Source organism: Poeciliopsis prolifica, unplaced genomic scaffold (genome assembly GCF_027474105.1).
Source record: "Poeciliopsis prolifica strain line A6 unplaced genomic scaffold, Auburn_PproV2 SCAFFOLD087, whole genome shotgun sequence".
In the NCBI taxonomy this organism is placed as follows: domain Eukaryota; kingdom Metazoa; phylum Chordata; class Actinopteri; order Cyprinodontiformes; family Poeciliidae; genus Poeciliopsis; species Poeciliopsis prolifica.
The window spans coordinates 542792-570315 of record NW_026562462.1 but is presented as its reverse complement, the minus strand read 5'-3'; the positions used below and the strand labels follow the sequence as shown (position 1 = coordinate 570315).

The 27524-nt window shown below is 36.7% G+C and overlaps 1 protein-coding gene across 4 annotated transcripts in view; it reads left to right on the top strand.

The window, feature by feature from the left end:
* The window catches only part of LOC129353281 (semaphorin-6D-like), a 146423-nt gene that overhangs the window by 60299 nt on the left and 58600 nt on the right, over positions 1 to 27524 (top strand). For all 4 annotated transcript variants that reach the window (XM_055022553.1, XM_055022552.1, XM_055022551.1 and 1 more), the window contains exon 2: positions 19773 to 19875. The gene's annotated coding sequence lies outside the window, so the exon portion shown is untranslated. The remainder of the gene's footprint in view (positions 1 to 19772; positions 19876 to 27524) is intronic.

The following is a 27524-nucleotide window of genomic DNA, read 5'->3' as shown; positions in this document are numbered from 1 at the left end:
TAAAATAGATCCAGCTGGAAAGAATATGCATTTTATTTTTGGCTTTGTTGTTTGCTTCAATCATTTCTATGTTTTTATCGTTCTATATTATACACAGCAACTTTCTTCCTTAAGAGCTCTGTTTTTCAGCGCAGACACAAGTCAAAGCTGTTACTAATTCAGAAAGCTGCACTGCTCCCATCTTCTGCACTTGATTGATAAGGGCCAGAAACGGCATATCGAGTCGTTCTGTGTCAGTATTTCACTTGGAGTGCTCTCAGTTCTGGACAAAGGGAAGATTTATTTATTTATTTATTTATTTTTAGAGCTTTTATCACTTTTTAGAAGTCTCAGCTTGTCTCCTTGTCTGAAAATATTTCATCTGTAAAATCTGTGAAGGCACTTGAGTGTTGCTCGGACTGAGGTCCAACCGTCCTGCAGAACTCAACATCTGTACATCTGTTGCTCATTCTCTTGTCATCACTGAGCTTGCAGTCTCTTGACTTTGATGAGGGAATGACGGGTTCTAAACTGGCATGCCAGGAAGGATTTTAATTCAATTTCGCCAGCAGAAATACTGTTGGTGAATTTAATGAAGGAAAAGCACAAACCATAAGCTGAACGAATGGGCAATTTTCACTATTTTACAGAAAACTCATTAATTTCACCTTTTAATCCACCTGTTCAAAAATCATAAGTAATTAGCTTCTTTTCCTGCTTTCAATACTTAAACTCGTTTATTTCTGGTTTGAAATGTTTGTTGGAAATAATTGTATTCAGAGTTTTACATGCCCAGATCACAAGAGAATTGGTCACTGAAGTCTAAAACTTAACCTTGATTTGCTGTTAAGGTGGAAAAAAAAAACAAAACAAAGTGTTATGACTTTGCATAGACTTGAGTCCTGGGACTTCAGTCACAAAAAAGTATTTTTCTCGTGGAATCAGAGTGAACGTGAGCTAATAAGTATAAATCATTTGAGTAAATTATGATCGTCTCAATCACCATCACATTACTAAGCAAATGTCACTAGACCAGCCCATTCCAGAAACACAAATGGAACAAATAGTTTAATAAAACTGAGGCAATATCAAAATGTTAAATGACAAACATCAGCCAATACCGACGCTATTGCCAATATATTGGGCATTTCTAGAACTATTTTTAGTGTTTTCTATGATTATAAAGATCACAATTGGTGATTCTTTTTTCAAAAGTATGTAAAGAAATGTTCAGCAGCACTAAAGGCAGTTAATGTGATATCTGAGCGACAAGAGAAAAGATTAGAGATGACAGAACTGCACTGGAATCATACATACACGATTATCTGCTGAAGCAAAGCTTTTCTTGCCAGTGTGTAGGGATGCAGGATTGGGAGTTTTATAAAATCCCAGAATTGGAATTATGTAGACTAGACATCATCAGGCATGTTTCTTGGTATTTGAGTTTAAATCTGTTGCACTTTTAACCTTTTTGGATTTTATTTGAGTGTCTGTGCATGTTGCTCTGAGGATTTATGGCTGCACTTGTAAAGGTGGCATCATGTATGCATGTGAAATACAAGCAACAAATCATGGTCTGTTTGTAAACTTTGGATTTAAAATTTTAACATATTTTTAAATCTAAAGACATCAAACCTTGTGGCTACCTTATTCATATATAAAAATATAAGACAGAAATGCTGTATGGATTTTACATCATAAATGTGTTCACTAAGAAAACTGATTTGTTGGTGAGTTGTTCTCCATATTTTCACAAATCCATTATACATGAGGCAGTTTATACAGTCGGGGCATAATTTGTCTATTTTCATGAAGCAGGAGATTTTCAATGTCCAATAAACCCATTTTGCTGCTTTGCTTTGGTGACCATTGTAAATTGGTTTTTTGGACAAAACGTTGTGCTTTTGTGTTTGGCTGTGAGACAGGAAAATAGTTTCTTTGATTTGTGATCAAACATTTAACTCCCGTATTTCATGAAATATAGAATTATTCATAACTACATGGAAATTGGTTGAAATGGAGACCTTGATTTTTTTTGACAGTCTACAGTTTTCACAACACAATTATTCTTCACTGTTATTTTTTATTAAATACTGAGCTAAACATTGAGTCTTTTATTCGTGTTATGAGTGATTATTTGAAGGCACTTCTAAGTTTATTAAAGTAATCCCTCCCAAAGAAAGAAAATCAATGTCTTTGTTTTGATGAAAAACGTGAATCGGATGTCAGAGGCTTTTGAAAACACAATGAATCTTGAAGATAAAAAGAGCAAAAACTCATTTCCTTCAAACATCACGGTGAGTCACGCAGCGCCGGCCCACACACACACACACACACACACACCCCCACACACACACACACACACACACACACACACACACACACACACACACACACACACACACACGCCTGCAAACAAAAACATTCAATGTTGTCATCAGCAGATCTCTTTGTTAGCATCGCTGTTTAGTGTTGATAAGCTTGTTAGGCTGAGAAATGTCACCCAGCTTTGTGTGTGTGAAAATACTGGTGTGCAGGTTATGATATGGTACATAAACTGCACTTTCAGAGAAAAACATCTAACAGTATTTATGTCTTTCTGCTCTGAAACTGGTGTGTGGAATGTTTTATATTATAATATTAGCTCATTTCATTTTCTACATTTTCCTAAAGCGGAGGTGATATCTGTTTAGTCTCCAGTTGAAGAAAACAATTACTTATTATTTAAGTTTATTAATAAGGAGTTATAAATAAAACTGCTATTTACATACATAGTATAAAAATATATTGTGTTTATTTAATTTTCTGAGATTATCAAATGTATTTTTTTGCACACATTTCTTGAGCATTTTATAGAAACTAGTATGAAAGGTTAAACTTGTGGCAACATTTGTTAATTTGGTCATTTTTTTTCTGGCAGAACTGATGGAAGGGAGTCGGGTTTGTAGACTGCTTTATGCGTTTACCTGCAGCTCTGTGCACACACTTTCTATAGGACAGAAAACAGGTCTGTCTACTTCAACACACTGACCCTGATGTTTATAAGCAGCTTTAGTAGTTTCTGGTTCATTGTTAATTTGGAAGACCCATTTGTTCCCAAGTTTAACTTCCAGGCTAATGTCTGGGGAGGTTGCTTTAATATTATCACATTTTGTTCCTTGCACATGATTGTTTTGTGAAGTCTACCACCATCTCCTGCGGGAAAAACAAAAAAAGATGCATCCGATCATGAAGTTGCCAAACCTAACAGCAGGGATAGTGCTCTCAGGCAAGCGAGATCCCCCGTTTCCCTCTAAATCTAACACTTCAGTTTTAATTTCATCATGCCACAGAGTGCTTCCAAAAATTAAGACCATTGTTTCTGAGGACATTTTCAACCTGTTATCAGGCTTTTTATGTTGCTTTTGGAGTAATGGCTTCATCCTCACATCAACACTAGAAAGTTAATGAAGGCTCTCGTTTACTAGCTTCTTCTTAAGGGATTTTGTTATAGATTAAAGTAATTCATTTAATTAAGTTGTTTAATTTGTCCATAATGCAGTGTGCGTGCTGGGCTAATGGAAAGCCCATTGGTCACAAAATATAACATCTGTCATTTTACTTGGTTAGATGTATTGATTTGATCTACTAGGCACATCAGACACAATCCAACACTAACTGAATACCATAATTGTGTCCATATCAACGTAGTTTAACATTTTGAAAATATGTTTCATTCTGAAATAAACTTCAAAGTTCACAATTCCTGTTTTTCTGTACTTGATGTGGTGGCCTTCACACAAAAGCTTTTAGTTTTTTTCTGCTCTTGTTTCTTTGAGAATTAATTTGTATTTGAAAGAAGTGAAAAGAATCCGGCTTCTGCTGCTGGATTTTCTTCTTATTTGTTCTGTTGTATTTACTGGACCATGACCTGCGGTTTGTTGTTGATCTACTTTTACTTATTTAATTGCATAATGTTTCTTGTAATCTTTTATAAATACATTTGATGTTGTAGCTTTAATAGTCGGGCACAAGTTTGTTTTAGGAGGCACATTTTAGTAAAAGTTTTAGTTTCAAACACTTATTGATTTCTGCCTGAAAGAACTAAAACTTATAATTAATTTTCAGGTTCATTGTCGAAATGTTAGCATTTAAAAGTAATATAGAATAGCCGATTGCAATGGTATTGCTATATTTTAAGCTGGGTGGCGTTTGACTTGTAGATTTTTTTTTCACAGTAAAGACTTCCTTTGCTCAAACTTTTCTCCATTTTCTCATCATTAGAGGCATTTTTCTTTGACAGGCCTGAGAATCAGCATCTTCCTCTTAAGATTTAAGCTCTTGAGTCTAATTTTCTCTTGTCGGCAGATGAAGCAGGGCCCTGAAAGATCTGACAGAAGCCTTTTAGGTTTTCTCTAGCTTTGCTTCGGAGTATTTCAGAACAAGTCCATCTGTCACTGGGTGAAAAGCGGCCAAATTATTGCCGTGAAAATCTTCCAGTCCTACCGTCAAGATACAACCTAGCTCACTTCAGATGTACCAACTAAACTGCTCTTAACACAGAAGTGTTTTAGAATGGAAAAAAAAAAACATACAGGGAATAATGTACGCCTTTAGAAATGTTTTATATGTTGGATTATTTATTGAACTTGCTTGTACAATAACTTTGCCTTGTTTTTCTGAAATGTTAAATCCTGAATAATACAGATGTCATCTGATTTAAAGTGACAGTACATTAGATAAACTCTATTTTCTGAATGTCTGCATATAAAATTGCACAGCCAATAATAAATGCCCATGTCTCGCCATGTTAATTCTAGAGCGCTTTAATTTTCGCCATTTACTTAAGTGCTGGGTGTCAAGTGTCAGTTGAGATGTAGCATGTGTACTTTACACATGTGGCATGGAAAACTTTAAGCGTGCGGTTGTACATGCAAGTCCTGCAGATACCAATAGAATCGTATTAACATTTACATAAGGTTAGACTAGCAAGAGATTTAAATTCCCAGGAAAACACTCAGTGGTTTGGGTGCAAATACTGCCAATTTTTTATAAAACCACAATCCCTTCATGTACACACGCAGAGGAACAACACTTTCCATGTAGCAGATAATCAGGCAAGTATGAATCCAGTGTAATCTTCTCATCTTTGGACTGTTTCCTCTGCTGCCCTGGGATGAGCTGCACAACACGCTCATCCCTGCGCTCATGCTCAGTGGGAAACTGCTGCAGAAAATGTCAGACCCAACATTTGATATTTATACAGAAAATAGATGATAAACAAACTAACTTTGTTTTTACTCATTTAAATATCTACGTACAAGATGGAGTGCAGCAAAGTATGTCACACTGCTGCACGTGATTCACGTCTATAAATGTTAAAGATCGTTTTATTTTACCATTTCTAATTTGATTAGATGTTTACAAATGAACTTTGTCAAACAAAACCTTTTTTATAGGCTTGAGTTAGTGAGATATCGTAAAAGAACAAAAATATCTGTTTTTTATTTGTATGTAGTTTTAACCAGAAACTAAAACATGTCCAGTATGTGTGTGCTCTGCAGAGATGTTAGTTGCCCTTTTTCTGACCCTGCCTGCCCTTTCAAAGAAGAGACGATAACTCCGATCTTTGCTGCAGACCGTTTTGCTGCTTGCAGTTTGAGTCTGTTCTGTTTTGTGGATGAGCCGAACCACAGAGTGACGGTTTGCTCAGGACAGACTGGATAAGGTGGAAGATGAACTCCTTTGGTAGGCTGCTTCTCTTGAATTGCCGCGGGAAGCAGAGTTTTTCCTGGGACTTCTTCCAAACAGTGTCTATGCGCGAGGACCATCTCAGCCCCTCATTTAGTCAGTTTCACAAAACTACTATTTGTTTTCCACTGCCAGAGATCTGAACAGGCTCTTTTGTAAGAGTGAGAGGTTAGAGCATTAACTTCATCATCTGACTTGCAGCTCCAGGTGATCTGAGGCAAAGCCGGGCTACTTTAAACTCTGCAACACTAGAAAAGTTGGGTCACTTCAGCGCCGACTCTTGCATCTAATTCAAAGAGACGCACTGACATTCCTTTTTTTAACCTATAGCAGCTTCTGGTTTTCTTTGTGTTCTGACAAGCTGGTTCCATTGTTTTCTTTCGTCTTTTTTTTATTTATTTCCCTAATGACTAGAAAACCTGGAAGAAAGAAATGTGCTTCGGCCTTTGTCGCATCATTCTTTTAGACAACAAAAACATGAAGAAAAGTTTATCAGATGTTAAACTCAAGGAAGCCCTTATTGTCTTGTTGATGGATTGAAAATCCTGGGAGTTCTTAGTTTTGCTGCTTTTAATGAATAAGGAGGAAATCCCTCCTTTCATTGCTTTTTGAAATATTTTACCTGCTGATCAGCAACAACTGATGTTTAAAGCAAAATTGTAATGTGCCACAGGTAAATCAGGAGCAAGCTGCTAGAGTAGAAACAGAGAAAAAGCATTGAAATGGTTTTCTTTTGTTTTCTCAATGTATAAATTGAAGTCATGAAGATTTCACCCACTCTTTAAATAACAATCTTAGATATTTTTGAATGGTAAACGTGTTTGAATCCAGCTTGTTTACAGAGTAAATCTGAACAGTTTCTGGGGAAACTCAGCTGATTAACGTACCGGCTTCAGTTTAAACTCTTTTATTATTGGTTTTGGTCAATGAGATGAACGTTTGAAAAGAATACATGACTAATTTGCATTAGCTCGAAGCCAACAGGTGTGCATTCTGACTTCAGCGTTGACCACATCCATCAGAAGGTCGTCATTGAATGAATAAATTGTGCATGTTTGAATCGCAAGGCGCTGCCAGACCAGCAGAGGGACGTGGAGCCTCCAGCGTGTATTTAGACTCGGTTCAGTTCCACTAAAGTTTCTAAAGATTCCGACGATGAGAAATCACTAGTTCAAGTTGTCACAATGAATGTACAGTTTTGTTTAAAAATAATGTGGATCCTGGTTCAGTACATGATTTTGCTTCGGTACCTCAGTGCCTCGAGCCGACGGTGATGTGCTGACAGTTGTGCTCAGGTGCTGTCGTCTCCTTAGTGACGGATCAGCTCGCCGCCGCTCGACGGCGCCGGAAGACTGAGCGACAGATGGAGGCGACGCTCAGTAGCAACAACGCTGCTCGGCTGGAACCAGATCAAATCGGGAGGTTTAGCAGAGATTTAAACCCCGCTGCAGGCCGAGCTGTTCACTTAGTCACTGTTATTATTTACCACAATGAGTGACAGACATTTTGGGGGAATAAAACGCAGCTTTTGCTTCACAGAATGAGAGTGAGATGAAAAAGCCTTTTCTTTTTCTGAATGAACCGCTTTGTGTTTCATGCAAACAGTGATGTGAGACTTATAAGATCTTGCATCACATCGTTCTCATATCGGTGAGATGCCGCTTGTATGAGAGAATTGGAAACAGATTCGACTGGCATACAGAGTATTTCACTGCAGGGACAGTTGTAAAGTAATCCTGTATTCATGTTTCGTACTAAAGTACTTGCTCACTTGGACTGTTTCCTCACTCAGATCATAAAGTCTCTGGGTCATCAGCAGCTGGTCACATAATGGATCTCCTCATGTTTGAAGGAACTGAAAGCATATTTCATGACCAAATATATATATATATTAAAATCTTTTACTGATTTAAGGGTTGAACTGGAAAAAGGCACCTAAGATGCTGGTGATTTTGTCCTTTTGTAGGTTTGTAGTTTTGTATGATTTTCAGATACATAATAATTATTTTCTCAGTTTTTTATGTTAACATATTAATCTTTGTATACAACATTCGGATATAAGTGAATAAAAACTTCTACTTCTAGTTATTTTGGTTCAATGAAGTAAATTTTTGATAATAAAATGGTCCAAACTGTGATCAGAACCACAATTAATGGAACTAGTATTATATAAAATCTTCTGTAAATAATATACACTCAGATTAGATACATTATACATTTTCATAAGTATTTAGTATTAATTACTTAATTGCTAATTAAAGTTAACTACTGTGTGCTGTAAATGTGTAAGAAAATCTGCTCTTTTTAGGAGGAAAAATGGAAATGGGTTGGGATGGTGAAGTTTGTGTGGATATGAACTGGCAGTTTGAACCAGATCTGTTCTTGCAATTTGTTTTTGTCACGGATATAAAAGTTGTCCATATGTTTTTCACATAATTTAAGATACACGTAACATCTTCGCGGAGAAGTTTGCATTACACTTTGATTCACTTTCCAATATAGATGAGCTTTAAAGAACTTAAAGAAAATTTGAGGATGAAAATAAATGTCACTTTTTACAGATTCTACCAGGAATCTTACATCTGCTCTGTGTGTTTGGGTTTTTAATCGTTTGGGGTTGTTTTAGAATGAGGTTTTTTGAAAATGTGAATTTTTAATTTTTAATTTATTTTTTTTATTTTACTTGTGTTTAACCCCTGACCCTTCCAAGCTGCATCCTGCCTCTCACCCAATAATCACCACTGGGATGGTCTCCTACTCCCAATATGAAACTAATTAAAATAAATGCAAGCTTTTTAATACAAGAAGATTTTGATGCACTTTTTCATTGTATATTGGAAATGTTGGCCCTCATCTCCTCTGATTATTTGCCATTGTTTGAACTTTACTTGTATGACTTCACCTGCACTGTAATGTCATTTTGTTTCACTTTCTAGTTTTGTTTTTTATTTGCTATTTCCAATGTAATCCTAAGGCCTTGGCCTGTATTACCACCATGTCTTTCACATTGGAGCGACAAACTGCTACAGAGCTATTACATGCACTTATAGAATATAAGGGAGAGTCCATCTGCGTCCTGCCCTCACACCCAGCAACGTCTAGAAAGACGACAACAATCCCCAAAGCTTTTACACCAATCATATGCCTGTGTGACCCATGACCCCTCCTGTATCACTTGTAATCTGCTCTCCAATGGATTCCTTAACCTGCAACCACAATCCCAGGCTACAGGGGGAAAATCTGGTTGAAGAGTCGGTCTACTCTTCTCTGATTGTCCCCTGAATCTGTTTCCCCATACATTTAACATTCTGGCTGCAATAAGAACTTAAACATTATCAGGTTGAATTCTGTTCTTTTTCTCCATGTTTGTGAGCAACCTGATAGGGTTTCTGTTGGATGTTAAACATTTCTAGATTTCTAAACTCTAAAAATGTAAATTTCAGGCATGTGACAGTCTTGAAGTTTAGAAGTCCAATCTAGAAACTTACAGGAAGTCATGTCTGGCTGTCCTGAACTGCTGCAAAGGAGGAATTTTTTTTTTTTTTCTCGAATTATTCTTGATGTAATTGAAACGGTACAGTGTACTGCGTTTCTCATAATGACCTCCAGAGAAATCCACAGTTCAACATAACATCTGTTTAATCCTATGTTTATGACTCTTCTTTTACTGATGGATGACAGAAGTTTGTGCTCACTGTTCAGGTTGAGATGACATGGCTGATCTGACAGCTGTAGGATATTCTGGTAGTTTTATCTTGAGAAACTCCTGATCTGCCTTCAGTCTGCTTTGAGTCGCTGTCCATCTGTTCTGTGACATGCCATCCAATCAGCCGTGCAGAATTAATCTTTTAAGTCTTATGTGTTCGTTGAGTTCTTGAGGCTTATTGTTTCCATTGTGCAGTGACCATTCTGGTTTATAAGAGACATCCTGGTTATGTTGGAAATCGATGGAAGTATTAACATCTTGGAAAGTTTTAGTTCCTGAAAAAGTTCAGCTCATTTTGCTTCCATATATCTTTTCGATTTGAATAGATATTTGCGCAGTTTCTTTATTGCTAGATGTTTCTTCAGGCTTTTTTGTTTTTATGTTTTTTCCTGAAACTAAAGGTATTCAGAGGGAGAAAGGGGGAAACATGAAGCAAAGGTCTGCCTCTCTTTTTAGAGTTACTCTTTGATACTGGGGTGTCGTGGGAGGAAGAACCTAATGGTCTAAAGTGTCTTCATACTGCAGACACATTGCTAAAGACAATACATGAATAAATCAGGCGCTGTCAGGTGGAAACCAGCCCCCATCTTTCACATAGCAGAGCTACAGAACAGTTAGTGCATTTCTGCACACACTGAGTACCTGACAGCTTTTCGTAAACTGAACTGGATTTGTATGTTCAGTGTGAGACTGTATATATCTGCATCCAGCAAAAAGTGTTTATCTCAGCTTTTCTCATGTGGGTGCCGTATGTCTGACATTTTTCAAGAGCTCCTGAGGTTTGAGTCTTTTTCTTTGAAACTAAACAAACTGAAATAAAGACAGAAAAAGACTGCAGCTATTAAATATTTAGATTTTCAAATGACATTTTGCTTTCTCAGAGCTGCTGAAAATAACCACGCATTTAAGCAGTTTCATTTGCAAAAAATCTCAGATCTGTTTGAAATCTGAAGAATGGAGAAATGTGCTGACATTTTGTCACTTTGCGAAATAATGAATTATCTGCTTGCATGTCTGTTTACAAAAGATGCTCAGAAGGTTTTCAGTTATTTCTGTTTTAGACCTCAACTTTTGTCTGACTGAATAATGGCTTACTGTTTGATCAAAAGAGGATTAGATTTTATATTACCCATCGAGAACTCGGAGTTGATTAGGTTTTTTTTTTTAAGAGATGTGTTGGGGTTTTCTCTTTGCATTCTTTGTTTCTGAGATAAGTCATTGAATCTCTTTTATAAAGATAATCCTGTGCTGGATTGGCCATTGCCAGTCAAGTCATATTGTAGCTGATCTGCAACTTCAGAATAAAAAAAGAAACAAGTCAGAGGGAAACACTGAGAAAAAATGGAAGAAAAAAAAGCGTCACATGTGGAATCGGAGGAATGGAAAAGTACTTGTAAGGCTTTACACAAAGTGATGATTGAAGTGCTGATTTGATCATACCAGCATTAGTAGCAGCAGCAGCAAACTGTGATTTGTGGTTTTGTCATTGATCGGGTGGGTTGGTGCTTATGGCCTTTCTGATTGCACATAACATTAAAAATAAAAAGAGAGATTTGTATTTTACTGGGAGAAGAACAAAAAAAGTTTTAAAATATTCCAGTCCTTTGTTCCACTACCTTTGAACTTCAAATGTTTCAGAAAACATCAATATGTCCTTTTACATTTGACAGGCAAGATAGATGGTAGGTCATAGTCTGCAAACCTGCATTAGTAATGACTGGGAACTGCATGACATTTTACATTTATAGTTTGAAAAATAAAACTGTAAATGCAAAATCTATATTTAATTTACAATGTAGTAATAATGCAATTCAAGATAAAGAGACTATTTGAAAAAAATAAGGGAAGAATACAGAGCAGATAGAAAAAACAGACATTAGGTTCATTAGCAGATGGACTTTATGAGATGGAGACAGGATGATGCTCTGTCAGAGTTTTGGGGTAATAAGGAAAGAAACTGAATTAATGAATTCATCAGTGACAAAAATCATAAACGGTTGAATAGATGAGCTGACAAGAAAATGATTTTCAGAAATTAAAGAATAATAATGGCTGAGCAGGGAGCAGAAGATGGAGAATTTGTCCAAGTCAGGATCATGCTTGGGTCTTTCAGATAAATAAGGACTGTTATTTATCTACCTGACATTTAAAACATACCCAATACTTTCAGTCTATTTTATTATTTTTTCTTATAAGATGCAATTATTGTTACATAGAAAGAAAAATATGTAGTTTAAGTAGATTTTCATTTACCGCGTTGCATTAGTGCTCAATTATCTGAATAACAAACTGGACTAAAAATAGACAAAATTATCAAAGATGAGACCAAAATTTACTTTTCTGAAAACTAAATATTGCTCAAAAACTTTTGAAATTTCTGCAATGTGAAACAATTTTATTTTAGGGATCTGTCTGATCATTTTTTTAAATTAAATCATAAGTTATTGAGACAAGTACTGAATTTAACATCAGCTGGAAATGGCTGTGTTAATTACAAAAAAACTGAGAAAATGCATGTAATGGGAATGTTGATCAACAATATACATTTAAAATAAAGTTGGAAGAAAAAATAAACTAAAAATGGTTCACAAAATGGATAGTAAAGTAAGTAGATGGTAGTTTTTTTTGTTAAAGTGCTTGAAGCTAACTTATAGCTCAAGATGACAAGGATCAGGGGGCAAAAGTAGAAAATGAAAAAGAGGTAGAGTTTAAGAAGAAAAGCTTGACAGAATCTAATTAAAGAAATGATGAGAGAATTCAAACAGATGGGTAAGGCAAGGGAAAAGAGACAGGAATGATTCAATACTTCATGATCCAACAAGGATCCAGCTCATTAGCTTTCCATTTTTTACATTGCCATGGAAATGTGGGACAAGAGTTGGGGTGTGATTAGGGCCTGTTGTTTTGGACAGATCATGTCAGAGATGGTGATGACGACCTTTAAATAGTAGAAAAAGGAGCCAAAGTATTTGCATCTTGTTCAATAGTAATCTGAAGACGCATACAGGAAAAAAGGATAGTACATATTGCATGTAGAAATCTGAAAACAGGAATCCAAAGGGAAAAATACTGAGTAATTTTAAGTATAGAAAGCTGTGAAAGTGCAAAAAAAATGAAAGAAGCTAAATAAATAAAAAAAATAAAATAAAATAATATAAACTAGCAAAAAAGATTTGACATGAAAAGTCCTCCTTTTTCTTTTCTAATTGTTGTCCCGGTGCACACCTGTGCATTTCTAAAACAGGTGCCACTCTTTAATCCATGCCGCTGACTTCCCGTCTTTAGAGGAGCTCTTCTGGAGGGATGAATTATGAATTTCTTGAAGGGTCCACCTCCAGGCGTTCATTCTTCACCCGTCCCACTCATTTTGATTCAGCATGTCGGTCCTCAAGCTTCCCCTGGCAATCCAATGTACTGCCAGGTGGTGATCAGTTGAAAGCTTGGCCTATCTTTTCACCTGAGTGTCCAACAAATAACACCAAAAGTCTGATTATGGACGTTTGGTCTGTCTGTTTGGTCCCGAGAGAGCCACCTGGTGTTTGATCATTGTCTGTCATGGATATCACAAGCCGAGCACAAAAAATCCAACAAGAAAAAAAGCACAGCTTGATTCCGTTCAGGGGCTGCGGTCGTCCTGAGCCGACCCCTCCTGGTGAATTGGCCACTGCCAATGCGAACAAGCGCAGCCGAACAACCAGTCGGCTTCCCTTCCAGGAAACCTTTTGGAGGCTCCCAGAAGGCCGGGCAACCTGAGCTGCTGCTTGGTGCCTAAACAGAAAACAACCAGAACCTTCCCTTCTGCAACTCAAAGCCTCAGAGGCAACACTCTCACTGATGGTCTCTAAAATCGATGTTCCATTAGATCGGCTCAGATATTTATTTTTTCCAGTTGTTCTGAGTTCATACACCATCTATAAATATTTTAGTTTATTTGAAAAGGCTATTGTATTACTTTTCCTCCAGAATGTGTGGGGGAAAAGTTAAAATTACTCCAAAAGAACTTTCTTTTTTTTTTCCTTACAGAAGATAAACTTGGTGAACAGATTTTTTTTCAGGTGTTTTTCTTGGTTTACCCAAGAAATAGATTAGGATCATACAAACTTGATGACATAATTTTAAATTATATAATTCCAAAAGACAACTTTTCAGAATGTTGGAGACGTCAAGAAAAGCCAATCAATTGAGGAAAAAACACACAAGTGCAAAAATCTGTTACTTAAAATTGATCAGGAACATTAATTCATTGCAGGATTTATTCCTTATTTATTTTAAATTTGTTCTTAGCCTCAAGATAACATTTTTGTGGTGTTTGTGTAATCTTGAATGATTATTTGTAATTTTATATAACTCTAACGACGCTCAAATAGAGCTGCAAACACTGACGTTGCGTTATTGCTTCAAACATCCTCTTTGACAAAGATCTGAATGTTGTTCAAGCAGCATGGTGATGAATGAAGTCTGTAGACAGGTTTAAGGGCCATTAGAGGACCAATAAACCACAGCTGCACTCCTGCTAAGTCTGAACGCCATTAAGGACTCCTTGCCGTATTTTTATTGGAACTGCAGGGACGCTCTCTTTGGTAAATCTTATTTGCTGTTTGCCGTGTTGTTCTGAATGCTGTGGTGGTACGAACACAGATCTCCTGCCAATAAAGCTTTTAGCCTGTTGGGATTTGCAGTGATTACATAAAGTCATAAAACTGAAAGAAAGAGAGCGAGAGACGGACAAAAAGAAAGGAGAAATGTGAAATTGAAGAGAAAGTGATGGAGGTTTGGGGGTTAAACTGCAGAGGAGGAGAAGGATAGATAAAGAAGTTGAGTAAATGTCTGTAGTGATGAAAGTAAATCTACAACAGCAGACGGATAGAGGCACAGGGGATTAACCCATGGAAAGATCACATATGGGATTATTGCAGGACAAACAGATGAAAATCTGACTCGGCCCATTTGCCTTGTTGTGTGTTTTTCTGTGCGTGCCTGAGCCGGGCGATAAAGATCAGATTTGTTGTTGAGAGGTTTAATATGTTTACTGACTGCGGCTCAAACAGAAGAACAAACATAACCGCCTCAACCTCAAAGACGTGAAGACATGAAGCATCATAATCGTATCTATGGAAACCAAAGACCATGGCCAATCAGGATCTTCTTTAAGAATGACAGCCTGCATGGCTGCCATCACTTAATAAAGTGTAACCCTTCTGACTAACCCATTAGTTTCTCTTCAAGTTTCCTGCCCACGAATACAAAACAATGAAAACCAGAAAGCCTCATTTATTCAGGATTTGATTTTTGCCAAAATTTCTAAACTTTGCTATGTTGCAGTAAATGTTTGATAGCGCGAGTAAAAGTATTTTATTTTTATTTATGTTATGACCGCCAGGGTGCTAATAGTATAATTGCTCCAACATGAGACGCCTGGAATTGAATTAACATAATTTCACTTTCAAAGATCTAATTGTACATGACCTACATACATTCTGGGGTCCTGAGGAGCTGCTCATCAACACTTAATTGTAAGATGTTCTATAGTTTGCTAGACAAACACATTTCTGCTTTAAAATTGCACAGTTCTTTAGAGTGGGAGATGAGTAGACAGAATAGGCCTTTCTCTGCAATAATGCTTTCAGTGCTTCGCTGTGAAGAAGCTGAGCCAGAAAACAAACTCCTTAATTTAGCGTTCTGTCTATATTTCGATCCCACTTGTGGTCATTAGATTTAGATTGTGGCTTCGACATCAAGATCTCAGCTGTGAGAAGCTGAACTGAGCAAAACCGTACAGATCAGGTCAGTAGTTCCACCAATGGGAAGGAGTTTTGGACACTTTTTGACAAACCTCAGGGCAGGCCTGGGATTTGCTGAAGGGACCATAAATCTGTCCTAAACTTGCATTAATTACCTTTGGATTAGTACATGTGAGGTAAAAGAAAACCCAATTTTCAACTCGCCAAGTCTCTTGCACTGAACTTCAATTTCAGTTATTCTGTACAATTATTTTGTCTCTAGGATTTGAGACAAAATAAATAGATGGAACTCATTGTATTTAATACATTTGTTTAGTTGACATGAAAATTGCACACAAACAGAACGGATTACGTTTGTAACTGATCCATTTCACCCAGACTACATAGCTAAAGCTAATTCACATCACTAGTGCTTTGTTGGGCATTTTTAAGCATTAAAGTGCATAAAATTCTTAAGTCGAGATGCAAAAAATTACATACATTTTCCTCTTTATGTGTTCACGAACAACCTTGCAACCTCCAAATTTATATAAATAGTCTTGCACATCTTGCACATTCAACTCACTAATGCATGCACTTCCTCTCCCACTGAATCTGAGTATTACGGATGGTCAATCAGTTTTATTTGTATAGCATTTTTCAGCAACAAGGCGTTTCACAGTGCTTTACATCATAACAAAAATAAATCATGGAACACACCGTCAGCCATTGAAACATAGGATTTTCCCATTGTTGATTGGTTCATTTGTTCACATCTTTGCTTTTTCTTTAGTGAATATTTTGTCATATGAACAAACTTTCATGCTGTACCTCAGTGTTGTTTTGAAAAAGTGTCCTGACCAAACTAGGGTCTAAGTGGGGGAGTTATGCAACACAATATGGCTGAACTTAAGAGACCAACTGCAAGCTGGCAATTTGTTGTTCTAAAAATGAGTGTTACTGAAACAACATCTGTACTTTGCCTCCCTCAATTCCTTCCCAGCTGTGACAAAGGAGTTTTATGCAGTAGTCCCACCTTGCTTGGTTTGTTTTCCCTCTTTCTCAGCTCTAACTTGGTAAGGAGAACCGCTGTGCAGGAATATTTTGGGCATATTTCTGATAGACGGCTTGTTTTCTGAAGGAACAAACTGTGCATGTTGGTTAAAAAACTCAGCTCTTGAACAGCTGAAGGAACAGCAGGTGGATTTATTAGAACTTTAACTTTTGACTTCCTGCCAGCATATATCTGCCATCACAAAGTGTTTTGGCAGGCTCATAGATTTGGAACCACGAGTGTCTGCTTGGAACTGGGCACCTTTTTTGTTTCCAAGAACAAAATGTTTAACTGTACCCACTGTGTGATCAGTATTGTTTCCCCTTGTAATCCAAATCAGAGGGACAGTGGGTTTCATTAGCTTGAATCATTTGATTTGTAGAGGCGTAGTGGCCTTGTTTTACAAACATTAATTGATATTTGTGCTTTCCACAAACTTGGATGACAACAACCATTGACTTTTGAAATAATCAAAGCAGTTTTGAAGCCCAATTTGTATTTTACTGTCACAGCTGTGATTTTCAATGTGATTTGGATGTAGTTAGTTTTCCTAAACTAAAATAAGGTGGTATAAGGGTGAAAGCAGTAGAGATGGAAAGGGTCACAAAAATTACAGTTTGTTATTCTTTAGGTACGCTCCAATCAAGAAAAAACAAAACTATTATAAGCAGTATAAAATAAAAAAAAAGATTTGTTGAAATATTTTTTCTCAAATGTAGTGAAAATGATAGATTTTAATGGAGATTGGGTTGAATATATTTCAAAGAATAAAGTAGCATAAGGAGGCATAGTCGATGCCTGAATATATCATGAAAACCTCTCAAACACTTCATGTTGATGAAACATTTTAAAATAAGACTATACTCATATTTGGGAATAAAAGACGTTTAAACCTCTTATTTCATCAAACTATTGTATCAGCTGCATGTAAATACAAAGTGCAGCTGTTGGAAAATCCAGTCTCATCTTCAGAGATTCCTTTCGCTCCCACTTCACTTTGTAAATATATTGTGTTTGAGTTAATTGGATGCTACAGGTAGCCATTTACACTTCAGCTTTTTTACTCCAGTATCCATTATATTTTCATTAATTTAAATCAGTTTAGTCTAGAGCTGCATGATGATTATTAATGTTGTCAAATACCAGGTGAGTGGTAGCTGGGAGTTCTCTTTTTTGTTTTGTCACTTTTTTTTAAAGCTGTGCTGATGATTTTGTGTCTGCACTTAATTCCTGCTCCCCTTTGTATTTTGTTCTGCTCCAAGTTCTCCACTGATCTTACCCTTGTTTTAACTTGTTGGGTCAACCAGTCATGACCCCCCATGTTTTACAACTCCTGTTTGGCTAAAAAAATTATTAACCTTTTAGTCTTAAGAAGTTCACGGGATAGATGGCACAAAAGTTCAGGTGGAGAGAAATGCACTTGCACTGAACCCAGATTTGAAATGAGTGGCTAAAATCGTCGTCTTTGAAATCAAAACCCTTGCATACCTTTAGACGATTCACTGTGAGGTGGGAACATCAGAGATATTAATTCCTTTTCCTCCTCCCTGCATGTTGATCTAATTTACGTGTGTCGATCTCCCCTTGGCTCTTCTTCTCGCTTCTTCATGAATGAAAGCCAGCTTTGGGATTCGCCTGGTGCCAAACGCCTTCTGATTAGATTTCCTTCGATCTGGAGTTCTGCCACCAGATGAGATTTCAATCCTCCAGAGACTCCAGAGGAACTACAATCCTCCAGGCGGAGTAATCTGATTTGTTCCAGAACGTGAAAAATCTTGCCTGGTGGCAACACGGGACAAATCCTTTCTATATGTAATTGGAGGCCTCTTTTAATCTGATTGGTGTTTACTTTTGTCATTTGATGTGTTGCCATCTGCAGAATAAAATACTTCCATCAATTATGGTTATGTGGAATTTTTTATTATTTTTCGAAACTTTAGAGAAAAAGATTCAACAGAGCTTATTGTGGTACATGCAAACCTACTTTCCTTACTTTAAGTCATCCCACCGATATTATTGCACTCCTGGTCTCACTGGGCGGTAGTCTGAAACTTGCTTGGGTTGCTGAACGAGGGTGACATAATGATATGATGCAAAGCAAAGGCAGCTGCAGAACCAGCTGTGGTTCACAGTGGAGAGCAGGCACGCGGCATGATCTTCCAGGAGTCATCTGATGTGAGAAATATGTTCCTCAGCAGAATCTGATTTAGAAAACATGTGGAACTTGGTGTTTGACAACTTGTTTGTATTTGAAGCACTGAATGGATTTGGCTTTGTGATTATTGTACAAAAATGATCTGCAGCCAGTCATTCTTGTTGATCAACAAGTAAAGTTTGAAGACACTTTTCCATTGAACTAATTGTTTTTCAGTTGTTTTTTTTTCATAAATGGAAATATATTAAGATAGTTGTCAATCTTCTCTGAAATCAACGTCCCAACAGATTTACCCTGAAATCACACAAGAAAATCCAAGAGTTCAGTCTCGGTTCATACAAGCTTCAGCTGAATGTTAACGTTCTTGTCAGTGCAGTTAGATTTAACTCCAATGGTTTGAGATGAATCTAAATGAACTGAAACTATATTTTGCTCAGATGAAAGCAAGGATATTTCTCTATATAGTATAGCACTGTTTTACTTTTTTATTTTTTATAAAATGAAATGTAGCGCCACTGCATACCAGCACAGGAGTGAAAGTGTTTTAAATGTGAGTTTGCTTTGCAGTCACACAACCTGGGCACCTTTCAGTGATGGATTATAATCTCTATTGTACAAAAAAGTAGCCCAGAGTCAAAATGTGAGGCAGCATGTCCAACAATGGGTCATGCAAGCAATCTTGTAGAGAAGATTGAACCAGAACTTTCCCACAACAGCATGAAAGACTGATGGTGTCATAAAGAAAAGGGCTACTTCAAGATGGAAAGGTGCAGCATGCTTCAGCAGACGTTTCATTCTTTCACTTTATTATTATTTAGTAAAGATATGAAGAACTGTTCAGCTGAGTGAGATTAAAATAATCTTAGAATCTGATAGAGGTCAGATAATTTTTTTGGAATCTCCTGATCCTTGAACTGAAAGTTAACGTTTTATTTTTATCCTTGCTTTGTGTAGATTCAACCGTTCATTTCTAACTGAGTTTATCACATTTAATTTTAGTCTTTGGAAACATAAACTGGCGGAGGGGTTTGTATTGACTATATGAAATTGCATGATTGAATTTTAAAACATTTTCTGAAGGAGCCCATTTGCTGATTGCAATTGGTTTTGCAATTGGTTGAATTGTCCTAAATCTCAAATATCATTATGGATTATATCATTTGTTAGAAGGAAATGAAAAATTGCACACATCCTCACTGAACTTTTTTCTGGATATTCATGAGAGTGGATTTCACAAAGACCTTTCATAAACAGCCTCATCTTCACTTGGGTGTTTCCTCGGCCAAACTCGAACACCATTCCATCAAAAGCAAACATTTGGGAAATTACCTGACTTCTGAGAAGATGAACATAATTTGTTTTCATCTGTTGGCTAAGTATAACAAATGAAAACTCATAAGTAAACTTCTGTGTTTTCTGTTTTTGCAGGACATCTGAGGGGGTCCACCCCCGCCTCTTGACTTGTTCTTCACATCTCTGTCGCCTCTCCAGCTGGAAGAGCCACAGATGAGACCCAGCATATTTTAATACTGTAAGTACTGTTGACCTTTGCATCCCAGCATCTTTTTTTAAAATCATTTTAATTGGTTAAAGGGAAATTAGTATATTTAGGATTGGCCTTAAATTACACCCAATGTCATCCTCTCAATTAACAGATGATGCAAAAGAACCAATCAGTAAATAAGGAGCTTGATTTATCTTTTTTTTTTTTACATTTCTTGTCCAACACATTTCTCCTCCAGGAAATGGCCAACATCCTAAACAGCTGCATCAGAAACTTATAGCCTCCATATTCCAGGCATCAGTTGTATCAATACACCATGCAGGTCTCCTTGTGAACTGACTTTGTGTTTGTGCTAAAAGCAGCAAAGACACCTCACTGGTTTTTCAGCTATCAGGTTCAGCTTTTTTTTTTTTTCCTTTTCAAATGCAAAGTTGCTCTTCAAGTTGTTGGATTGCAGTGGCGAGGTTGTGGTCCTTAAGTGCAGCGGCAGATGAAATGAAATGTCAAAATAAGTGCAGTTGTGTCCTTGTCTGTTTAGTGTATTTTCAGAAAAAGAGAACAGAAGCACCAATCCCAAAACAGGAAATCAATAAATTCTCAGTGCAGTTATATTTTAAAAAACTACACTATATTAATAATGTGCAGGGACTCCTTTTTCCCTGTTTGCTGTTACCTGTTTTTCTTTCGAATGGCTGCTATGAGCTGGTGGAAGGAACCGTTAAACTATCATTCAACATGAGTCAGTGCTCTCCTTTTTTACCAATAGATGCAGCGTCATAAATAAAATATTCCATCTATTCAGCTTCAGCAAAGGCATTGCATTGTGAAATGGACTGATTCACTTTCCAGCAGTGTCTCATTACAATCAAAGGCACAAAGAAATAAAAGTGAATCCAACAGAACATCTGCTCAAGGTGTGTGTGAATGCCAACATGTGAAGCAATATTTTACAAGTACTTCTTTTGCGGCTTCATCATTTTTGTCTGCTTTATTTTCTCACTCTGTTATTTTGCAAAGTGCAGCTTTTGTGCAGATTGTTGTTCAGAGTTTCCCAGAATCCCTTTAGGCAGCTTTTGTTGCAGCATCTCGGTTCCTCGTCGTTCTCACCTCACAGAAAGATTTTTTTTATTTTGTCCACTCAGCTTCTTCCTGACAGATGAGTCATGTCACGTTCATCAGCTGGTTGAAACTCCTTAACCTTGTTAATTTAAACGCGTTCAAAGGCTCAAGTAGGACAATCTGTTAGGACAGCTTTTCACCATGCACAAAATTCAGTGATGAACTGATTTACTTCCAATTACCTCTTCTGTTCTTAACATAAATATGCTTATGGGACACAGTTACTTCTACCTTTGAAACATGGTGGCCTCTGATCTGTGTGTGGTTATTTAAACAAAAGGAATCGATACATTATTACGCGTAGAGTCATTTTTACAATCAAGTGATTTGGGTCATTTGGTTCGGGTCCATCAACTGCAACTGTTTGGTCTCTTGGCTTTACAGCTGAGCAACAGTTAAAGACTTTAATCTTTAAATAGATTAAAATATTCATCTATGACTTTGTAATTTCTTTTCTGCTGTACAATTTTTTTATGCTGCAAGATTTCTAAAGCAATGCGTTTGATCCAACTGTGTTAAATTGCAACAATAACAACATAAAAACGTGCAGCTCCCAGATGAACCATGAAGACACCATAAAAATTGGATGATCACTTTTCCCTGCGGTATCTGAACAGACGTGTGGCCTCCATAAAGCAAAACTGGCTGGCCAGAGATTTTTCTTCTGCCCTTTTTATTCTTTTTGTGGAATAAATTTTTCAGTCTGGTTCAAACAGTTTCCCTCTGATGCGTTTTTTTTTTTTTTTTTATTCCCACCTGTTTTTATTCCCTGCTTTGGAACAGTAAATGTCACAACAGTGTTGCAACTGGGGATAAAAGATACATGGAAGACAGAATTTGAATAAAAATAGAGGGAATGCTAGAATTTTGTATTTTTCTATTGCACTCAATTTTTCCCATATTCATTTGTTTTTTTTCAAATGGTAATGTCTTTCAGTCACTTTTTATAAACTTCCTCATTCTGTCTGTGCTTCATTTGCCTTTCAGCTGTTAGTTCCTTTTTTTTTGACATATTCATTATTCATTTTATTTCTTTTTCAGGTGGTCGGGTTCTTGCATCCTTTTTTAGAATCTTTCATCCAAACTGCAATATACTCCCTTCATTCCTCACTTTTTCTCCTCTTATTAATCTCTGTTCATTCATCCTCAGTTTGGATTTGTTGCGTCTTTATTTTCATGTAAATTCCTTTTTTCTCATTCGATGACATTTTCCAGCTGACCCTCAGTTTCTGTTATTCTCCTTTCCTGACTTTACTCCATTCATCCAGTTACATCCAGACAAAAACGGCATTCTGCAACCTCTAGCACAAGAACGGCTGAATTGACTCGCACACATGCTTCTTAAAATGTTTCAGATCGACAACATTTTGTGGAAAAGTAGGAAAAAACACGTCCCAATGTCACAATCAGTGCAGTCATCGCTTATGTGGTGGCACAATGGCGAAGCAATGAAATGGTTCATAAGAAACACTAAAAATGAACGGAAATGGAGCAAGAAGAAGGCGGTCTGATGTAGCACTCAATCACTGCTTCTTGTTCAGCCAGCCCCCTGAGAGCCAGAAATGGCTTATTTTTAAATGGCACAGATTATTGAAGTTTTTCTTTGCCCGATGACTGATATGTAGATGTCAAAACCAACTCAAACACAATCTTATCGTTTTGTTTTTGGTTTAAAAATCTCAACAACAACCATCTACAGGAGAGAAGGATTTGGAAAGAAAATGCCGTTGCATTTTAAACAAAAAAAAAATGTATCTGAAGTTTCATTTCTGATCTATTTTGAGGAGTCTTTATTTGTTTCTACTCACTAGTTATGTAAATGTGACACCTTACAGTAGAGGAAAGATGAAAAGAAGCTCTTTATTTTGCATCACTCAAAGCACAGCCTGACTTTTAGTTTGTTTTTTTTAAGCTTCTCTTGCAGCTAATCTTTTAGGAATCTATTACTAATATAACTAATTAGTCCAGACAGCTGAAATTGTTTTATCAATGAGTCTGATGTCTAAAAATAGGAGAAAATCAAACGTGCGCAGAAGCATTGCTGACTGTTGTAGATGGCTTAGATCTAATTCAGAAAGAGTAAATGTCATTTATAGCTGCTGGATATATATGCAACAATTATGGAATCCGAACAAATGTAGCATTGACCGAATGAAAGCATCAAATAATCAAAATAATATATATATATATATATATATATATATATATATATATATATATATATATATATATATATAGAGCTAGAATATATTTAGAAATTCATGCAATCTGCTTGTTAAAGTCAAGATATATTTCCATATATTTATATTCATTTTGAGGGTTAATGTAAAATATTTCAAATTCTAGATATTCTTCAGTTTCTGGCCATAAATTCCTCTCAATGCCAATATATTCTCATGAATTCTTATGAATCCATGAGACTATATTAAGAAAGATTTCCAACTTTTTTCAACCTCACACAAAGGCCGAATTTTCAGCCCAAGGTGGTCAGGTTACTTTTAAATGTGAAAAAGGAAGAAAAAAATTTATAAAATATTGACTTTCTTGACATTCTTCCTTTTGCTGCACATACAATATATAAAACATGGGGGCTTCATAAATGATGCACATATTTTGTATTCACAACAGAACATTTGTTTCTCAAATTCTTTATTTCCGTGGGTCAGAACCCGCACTAGAAGCGATTTTTAGACGTTCCGTATTATATATTGTCAGCCTACGTCGTTGGATAACAAACGATGCATTTGCACTGCGTTTCTCTCACTTGGCTCAAAGGTGAGGAATGATGCAGAAAAGATGCTGACAGGCTTCTTGATTCCCATCTTCAGTGACCGGATTAAAAACAAATCACTTCCCCTCTCGCCTCTCAGCCATGATATTATTCTTTTTTTCTTTTTTTTTTTTGATTGCACAGTTTTATTGCATAGCTTTATTCCAAAGCGTTGTTTCCTTCACAACACTTTGGAATAAAGTTGATTTCCTCGACTGTGGGCGGCCTGTAAATTCCTGTAGACATTGGCACACCATCATGTTCACTGAACAAAGATATTGTTTTTAAGTGTGCACTCAGTTCGCAAATCTGCCGGCACAGATTGCGAAACATAAGATACTGATATCCCATCTGCAACACTCTTCAATTAATTTATTGATACGTAGAGCTGTGTTTTCAGTTTTGGTGGATTTGTGCTTACGTTTGGTAGTTCACAGATTGTTCAAGACCTGTGCGATGCCAAAACTTTTTTTTTATTGCTTATAGATTAAATGAAAGCACAATAGATGCAATAGTTGAGGAAAGGAATAACTTTGTGACACACAGGAATAATTTCTTTTGAATTAGGTTAACATTTAGGTTTATGCATCAGACTGCAGATCAAAGTACCTTCCTTCTTTCTATTTATATATTTTCTTAAACATGTTTAGTGTGGAGAGACACAGAAAGCAAATCTGTACTGAGGCCAGGCATTGGTTGGCAGGGTTCTTCTCAGCCAGCAGTGAACCACAGGAAGCATAAGAGCTGATTTCAAGCTGCATGAAATCAGGATTTCACAGAGCTAAATGTGTTGCTGCGCCTCCCCAAACAGAGGCCAGCAGATTGATTACAGCCTGGATTAGTTTTGTGCCCGATCCATAGTTTACTCATTAATACCGTAAACTTTCAAAGGAAACAGTGAGAGCCGGAGGAGGGGAGAAAAAAAACTAAAGACTGTAGCTATTCTCTTTTCCCTCTTTCTGTTAGTTCCTCAGTCCGATTATAGTTTCAGTTTCATTTAGGTGGTCTTTCAGTTACTCCGGCACCCGTGAAGTTTTTTTTTTGTTAGAATTTGTCCTTCAGCGTGACACACAAAAACAAAACCACGCACACAGGCGCACAGCGGCAGAAACTGGTGTATTGCCTGTCAGTTTGAAAACTGATTCCACTTTCTCAGTCTGGCACTTGGGGCGCCCACTCAAGGCCAGCAGACACACAAACATCCATGCGAGACATCAAACCTGCACGCAGTTAAAGTCCCACACACAGAGACTGAGGCAGCGAGAAGTGATGCAGTTAAACAGTGAAATGCGTTTTAAGTACATTTAAAGTAGTAAACATGTTTTACAATGGAAATAAAAGCCTGATTTGATGCATGCCCGCTGAGATTGAAGATGTTCTTGGACCAGCTTTGGGTTTTTTCACTCGTTTGCCAATTCATATTCATCTCTTCCTATTTCATTTAGACCTGTTTTCAGGCCTAAAATGAAAGCATTTGGTTAATTTGACAGTTTTCTCATTTGTTTAAAACTTCAATTTGCTGATGCAGGTTGTAGCCAGATGCATCCTACTGGATGTGCATTATCAACTAGTAGCAACTTGTTGACATGTTTTCAAACCAGAATATTAGAGTTGCCCCCTACTGGTAAATAATGATCATTGCAGTCACATAACCACATTTTTTGACAGTTGATTATCAATATATTATAAAAAAGAACTTTAAATAATCTGCTTGTAAGCAGGTTAAACTGACCTAAATGTGTGTGCAAAGATGCATTCAAAATGTTGTTTTGTTTGTGTTTCTTTTCTACTTGCAAAAGTTGGCCATTAAATATGAGGAATTGGTTAGCTGACCAACATCCTCTTAAACAATAAACTTTCCTCAAATCAATCTGATTCAATTTATAAATAAAAACGTGGAACTTCTGAGGTGGAAAATACACCAGGATAGTGATCAGACTGAGCTAGTAGCTATAAATGTTCACATTTATCTTTCTGAAGTTGAGGTCTGTGGGTTTTTTGTGTTTACAAATCGAGCTCCAGAAGCAGATGAATGAATGTCCTAATAGATCCCATCTGCACACACTGCTTGGTTAAAAAGTCACTCTCCACAGTCAATTGGTGCTTAATGCAGCATTTCTATCCTTTTAACAGTCAGTTCTGGAATGATGCACATGTTGCAAAACATCTTTAAGACCCAAAAGCTCCAAAAAGTCTTACTACTGAGGTCAAGGTCCATTATTTATTGTACAGTAAAACATGCTTCATCCAATTGGAATTTTCAGAAAACTGATTAAAAAATACCAGACTAAACATTCAAATGGAAATACATACTAATTCCTAGAGAAAGTCACATGATTGCAGCAGCAAATCATGTTTTCTTTCTTGTAAGGTTAAAATAAAACCTTAATAAAGATACAAAACTCTGTCCAGTAGAATCTGTTTATGAATCAGGGTAAAAGTGCGGCTCCATTTCTCTTGTTTGGCAGTTTCAAAACAGAAAATGTGTTGCAACAGAATATTTTCTCTGTTGAAAAATCAACATTACTGACACCATTACTTCACATTCATATTCATAAGATGGAAAATACAGCACAGATAGCATTACTTTGTTGAAATGTGTTTATCTGTGAGAACATCTACTCTAATTTGTGATTTGATAAGTCTGCATATTATTTTTCCTATTAACAAGCAGATGAAAACAGGGATTGAAACCTTTCTCAGTGAAATATTTAACCATCTGAAATGTGGTGTGACTAAAATCGTACCAGTAACACCTTTTGTTCTAATTAAGCAAAAGAATCCACACATTTGGCATAAGCATGCACAAAAATAACACAATCCATTCAAATGGTTGAATACTAAAACTTTTTTATAAGTTAAAGAATAACCATCAAATGACGGATACAAAATGCATTCTGACTGAATATGTAGGGCTCACCAGAAAGAGAAAAATATGTCCAATAAGACCTAAAGGTGCAGAAAGTTAGCCAGAGATCATTAAATTCTACTAACTAGTAATGTAACTTTATTTATGGTTTAAATCCTTTTTTTTTTCAAATGAGAGAGCTGAGGCCACAGCATCTCACCGTCCTCTTCAATAGATGCTGTAAATGACCGAATCAGTGGATCTGCCCTCACGCTGCAGACCCTAATCTCATTATCACTTATCAGGCTTCACTATAATCACAGCCGCTTCAGCCGCCGCGACCCGTCTGACACCAATCTCATTGAAACCTCAGAGTTGCTCTGACATTCTCCCAATAACGGTTAATCCAGAGCCACCGGGCCGCGGAGGTGAACCGCTGTTCATCTGGCACACAAACAGGAAGCTGCCACAGAATGATTTCTGTCAATTATCTAAATGAAAGCAGCTGCAGTGTCTCAAAGGGGAGGAGCTGTTTTACAAAGAAGGTGGCAGTTGAAGACTGTGCAAAGCAGAAGAGAGATGGATTGTTTAACAGATGCACCAATGTCAGCGATTGGTTCATTATCTGTGACGTTTCTGCAATTAAAGGTGAATTAAATACATCTACATTTTAGTGTAATAGTAATACCTAATATTACTGGAAGAAACTCCTGGAGGCAGATTGAAATGGACTAATGAGCCTCAACTGTCTCTAGCAGCCATTTAACAACATGGAGGTTTATTTCCAGTTTATTCCTGCTACTTAAAACTTAAGAGACAATCCTAATAATAACTTTCTGGACACTTGTTTTCGCCATTTTAATACTCTACTTTTAAATAATTAAGTATCTTTAAAATACCTTTAACCTCAGAGTATGCAGCTGTGCTTCTGAAATTTGG